Below are 6000 nucleotides of genomic sequence, written 5' to 3'. Positions count from 1 at the left end.
TCTATTTTTTGACATGTACACGTCATTTTTATATATCATAGTTCTTTCAACAATTACCCACATAAAATGCACTATATGACAACGATAACTATATCAGAAATTCATTGTGTTTCGTGTGGCATTCCCCAGGTTTTACGTACAACCGAACAAAATGTTTAAGTAAGCTAGCATTTGTAATTGTCGAAGGCTGCAAAACAACCTACCTCACAAATAATCGAAATACAAGTGTTTTACGTGTGTTAGAGATTCACCTGGAGAGGATTACTTTACACTGTCCCGTGTCTTTGGAACATGGTGGGGGGTAAGAGTGAGGTTGGGTGCGCACCATAAACCGGTTTAAGCTCCCCAGTGGTGTTTTTGCCACTGACCGTTGCAAGGCGGTGCCCCACTGTGTTCCTTTGTTTGTTCGTTTTGTCCTAATGTGTTGGCTTTGTGTGTGCGCGTGTATGTGTGTGTGTGTGTGTGTTTGTGGTGTATTGGCTTTGTGTGTGTGTGCGTGTATGTGTGTGTGTGTGTGCGGATGGGCACGTCTGCGTGCTGTAGGTTTCGTTTTGGGGAGGCTGCGTTTTTGGTGCGTGGCATTCCCTGTTTGATATTTGTCTTTGTTTTTTACAACTGCTACTTTCAGATTTTCTAATTCAAAAGTCGCTTATATGAGGTATGAATTATTTGACTATCACTTCAATCGATATCCGTCACACCACTGTGAAGGAATGGAATTGTTATTAGACAAGCAAAATTAGGTAAATAGGAACAGCTGTCAACACTTTTTTATGCGTTTATCCATCCTCATTAACGTTGATTAAAGAAACATCTATAATTCGAACAAGATGAGGAATTACGTGTTCACTTAAAAGATCCACTTAAGGGATCCTTTGTTGCATTTTTATACTAAATATTGTTTTGAGAGTTCGCTCTGTTGCAGATTAATCTCTTTTGCTGATACCGGGGTTTCAGGTCGGTTCATGGTATGCTGTACTCTCATTTTTGTTACCATTGTACGATAACGCTATAAGTTTCCCATCATCAGTACGTTTTCAACTTCGACTCTCAGAATTTAGCTTCCGTAGTGGATTAGTCTTGAATTTACCAAAGCTATTCCTTTTAACTTTTCCTGGCTCAAAGAACCTTTGATCTGAGCTCCAGCGATACAAACTTGCAAATGATTGGATGGTTTGCATGAAAGATGAAGGAGGCCATTCTATGCACAATGTCTATATCTATATACTATATCTCTACACTGTAGTTTGCTCGTCATTAACTAGATAATCTACTTGTGTCTTTACGACAGCTTTTCTAGTAGCCTCGGACGATTCCTTGTTTTCCTTGTCGCTGGCCACAGAGACCTCTCATATTGACTGGTCCAGATAATATATTTGCCTTTCCCAGTCTCTTATTTTAGCATCTTTAGCCGAAATCATAGATTTTATTAATTCTTGTTTTCAATCTTACATTTTTCTCTACTACTTTTTACAACTTTGTTTCAAGATATCTTTGACGATTCTTAAGATCTGTGATTTCAGAGTCATATGAATGAATTTTCTCCGTCATGTTCTATGTATAACTCTTTCTTGCCTTACTTTCACTTTCAGCTCTTTCGCTTTGAGATAACCTACTCTGGGCTAATTAGTTTTGGAATGCACTGGTCAATGTTTTCTTTGATGTAAAGATCGGAATAAAACGAATTTGAGGATGGCGTTTCTATCGTTAATGTTTAAAGTTTACAAAATACCAAGAAATACTAGAAAATAGAACATTTTTTTTTCTGTCCGTCACACTACACATAATTCCTTATTTCGAAAGAGAATGTGTCTGGACACAGAACCTACGGTAGTGTTTAAAGTTCGTATGATATTTGGATCTACTGGTCTTCTGTACTTTCTCGCATACATATGCGTACCGTAATTTGCAGCCCAGTTGTAGTTTGCATCAAATATTAATTTAACGTTCCGACAACTAGGTCTTGTAAAATTAAAACCTTCTATATGAATCTGTTCCGGGTGAGCATTTGCTAGTATATTTGGCACCCAAAGAGGGTTGTAATTCCAGCTTTTCTTATAGTCATCGCGGTAGCTTTGATACCATATGTTTAAGAAAGTAGCATTTTTCTCCGACATGATAAGCTGTGACCCCATAAAATCTGGCAGCTCGCGCCCCTGTGTATACTTAAACCGCCTGAGCGAGTCGACAGGGCGTAGTATAACCTCGTCAAAGTCCAAGTAGATGCCTCCATACTCTGAATTATAAGAACATACCGTTTTGTAAAAGGAATGAATAAATAAATCAGTCAGTACGGTGATAGACAAAAATACAGAAAATACTTTAAGAGGATGTCGCTTTATACCACTTCAACGTTTTTATAAGAAATATTGCTTCCTACGTACATATGAAAAATGATTAAACAGTTTGAACCGGAAATGGATTTCAATATTTATTATATTTGCAAACGAAAATTTTATATTTTAGTGCATACATGTAGTTTGTTTTTGTTGGCTTTAACGTCGCACCGACACAATTCTAGGTAATATGACGACTTCTGTGCATATTAGTAGAGTTATGTTTTAATCAATACGATATTCCAGATAAAGAAAGATTATCAATTCATAATTAAATATTGATAAAAAAAAGATATTCCGAATCTGGGTGGTGCTAATGAATTTCTGGTAAAATTCCAGTCATGTGTGGGTGTTCATTAAGGCTATATAAGTATTCTATTTCATGCCAATGTCGCTTTAAGACACACCAGCTGCGTTTTATAACCATTTCTTTGCATATGTTCCACTCTATTATTGGAAAAAAATTGAATTATTTTGAACAACGTCAGTGGGCGTTAAATCAATGCGCGAGAACGTCAAGGACATCGGATGACCTTGACGTCATTTTCTTTCAAACATTTAAGAAATAATGTATAGAAAAACAGTGTTTTAACATTATTAATGCACTGAAAGAGGTTATACGTCTGCGGAATAATTTCACGAGGGCGTAGCCCGAGTGAATTACGCCTTCGTGAAATTATTCCGCCGACGTATAACCGATTTTGCGTGTATTACTTAAGGTAAAACACGATTTTGCAATACATTATTTCGATTCTAATATGCCCTTAATCTAAAACTGTGGATAAAATATTGTAGGGCCCTTTCCTGTTTGCAACAAAAACATTGACGTCATTGCACGTTAACGTGACGTCATTTTACCATAAGCGTGTTTTAACAGAAACAAGTATATTAGAATTGTTATTTAGGCATTATAGGGTCGTCCTTTCGTGCGTCAGCCTTATTTATCCACACCAGAAGAGAAAGGTTATGTCAATTTACCATGTTTTCTTTTGTAAAATAAATATTAGTTTGTAGAAAATTGACATCCCATGGCAATGGAAAAATTAAGAGATCTGACACACCAGGTCACAGGGTGCTCATATACCTTTGAATTACATGCAAATTTGTTACTGAGTTTAGAAACAGTCGCATGTGTATTCCCAAAACAGAGGATACAAGAAATATCATCTGCTTTCTTATTCTATGTTGGGGGATCTTTTATACAGGACCCCACCACCGATGGAGAATGTCCAAGCATTAAGGTTATGAACGATAAACTCGATATAGCCAAGCAATTCACCTACGGAAAATATGATTTTGTGCTTGAACCGCTCAAAGCAGCTAAAACGTCAATACAAAATGAACAAGCAGCTAACGCCTGACGGCGTTTTGGCCGGATTTTCCGAATTAGGTGATAATGAGTTAAAGTTCTAATAATGGCATATAATAAATAACCCCCAAACTAATAAGCAATACTGAAGGAAAAAAGGAAAAAAGAAATGGACAGGTAGAATATGAAATTAAAGAAATAAATTGGTGTAAAAAATAAGTAAAAAGCAACAACATGTTCAATGTTTATATCCCTGTGACCTTGACCTTTGACCCTGAAATCAATGGGGATCAGGTACACATCAAGACCAACATACGTATGAAGTTTCAATGTTCAAGGTGAAATACTTGACCAGATATTGAGCGGAAACCATTTTCAATTTTCAGGTCCCTGTGACCTTGCTCTTTGACCCAGTGACCCCGAAATCAATAGGGTTCATGTACACATCAAAGACCAGCTTACTTATGATATTTTAAGGTCCTAGGTGAACTACTTTTACAGATATTGAGTGAACAAAAAGGTTAACATGTTCAAGTCCCTGTGACCTTGACCTGTCAGTAGAATAGAAACAAGATGAGCACATGAAAAAGTAACAAATATGCATATAAGCAACCAGGTAATACTTTAGAATTTAACAGAAACACCGCGAAAAGTAAGCGTCACGTACACAAAACACGCGCGTAGTACCTTCGTTTTTTAATATTATTAACTCAAACTTTACCTGTAAAATTTCACACAGCGCGTTTTAAAATGGTACTCTTATCTTTACAGTTAACAACCAAAACACACTTAGGGCGATTCCAGAATTAACAGTATTGGTGGTGGTGTGTGTGTGTGGGGGGGGGGGGCGTCGGACGGCAACCGAATGTTTTATTGATGGGTGGTGGGGTCCATCAGAAAATCATAATTATGGGTGGTTGTCCTCACAAAAATCGTCTTTATGGGTGGTGGGTTGATTGTAAAAATATAAAAAATATGGGTGGGTGGGAGTTTGATCACCTCTCTTAATTAATTACGGACATTCTCCTTTCTTTTTAACTACAAGTCGCTACTTTACTAACCGCGATACACGGAACGCAATTTTGACATCACCGATCTAAGAAATATGATCTTTTTTTAAAAATTATTTCTGTTTATTAAATATTTCATTTTTATGTCTCGTTCCCAAGCGTCCTTAATCGCCGACAGTATGTCAATCAACATTTCCTGACGTAATAGAATAGTGTCACCGATTATGTACTATATTTCACACTTTTGTAGAAGTCAAATAAGTCCGTGAAGACCGATTGATACTTCATTTTTCCCGCCTTTCATTCGCACTGGCACGTGACTTGCATAAACTGAACCGGGAAAAGAAATAGAATGTAGCTAAATGAAATCGAGGCAGGCCGAAATGAAAACATGCGTGAATTGAGTAAATATTCTTTGCATGTAGATTATTTTCCCCTAATATTAGTCGAATTTTTCCATGCTGCACAAATACTTTAAAACAAACACAAATATCAAACAGGGAATGCCACGTACCAAAATCGCAGCCTCCCCAAAACGAAACCTACAGCACGCAGACGTGCACACCACAAACACACACACACACACACATACACACACACAAAGCCAACACACGAGGACAAAGCGAACAAACAAAGGAACACAGTGGGGCACCGCCTTGGAACGGTCAGTGGTAAAAACACCACTGGGGAGCTTAAACATGCATACAGAATCCTCGTGCAATTCCTCACAAAATCGTATGTTAATAAATCAATGGTACCGATTTCATTATCCGCTGCCGAGGTAAATATAAGATATCGTCATCATCCATATTAAGGACATATCTGCCTCAGGAATTTCAATATAACTGTGAAGCACTAGCCGATTCGGAAACCTTTTTTTTACAAGAAAATGTGTAAGTCGCTAAGAAAACCAACATCACAATATTCCCGACAGTCATTCTCATTAATAATTATGGGAAGTCACTAATGTCGCACACTAATCATACTTACTGCAGTATTATGCATATGTTGTTGTCTAATATGTATTTGAACTATTCAAACTGTTGCACACGCAGTTTATCTACTTTTCTGTAGAATTGTTCAAACTGGAAAAAATCGTGAACATCAATTTCTTTAAAATATTTGCACGATTTATGTTGAGCATGATAAAAAAAAACAAAAGCCACGTGTACATTTGATTTGCAAGGTGAACTTATCTTCTATTAGTTTCCGATCATATTTTGCCCCCAGGTTAATGCAAACGATAGACAGACCTATCATAAATAGGTGCATTTTTGCAGTTTAAAGTACATTTGTACTTGTATTAATGACAAAGCCATTTTTTAAAAACTTATTTTACGTTGAA

The sequence above is a fragment of the Mercenaria mercenaria genome, chromosome 13 (assembly GCF_021730395.1).
Source record: "Mercenaria mercenaria strain notata chromosome 13, MADL_Memer_1, whole genome shotgun sequence".
Lineage (NCBI taxonomy): Eukaryota > Metazoa > Mollusca > Bivalvia > Venerida > Veneridae > Mercenaria > Mercenaria mercenaria.
Note: the sequence above shows the minus strand (reverse complement) of the source record.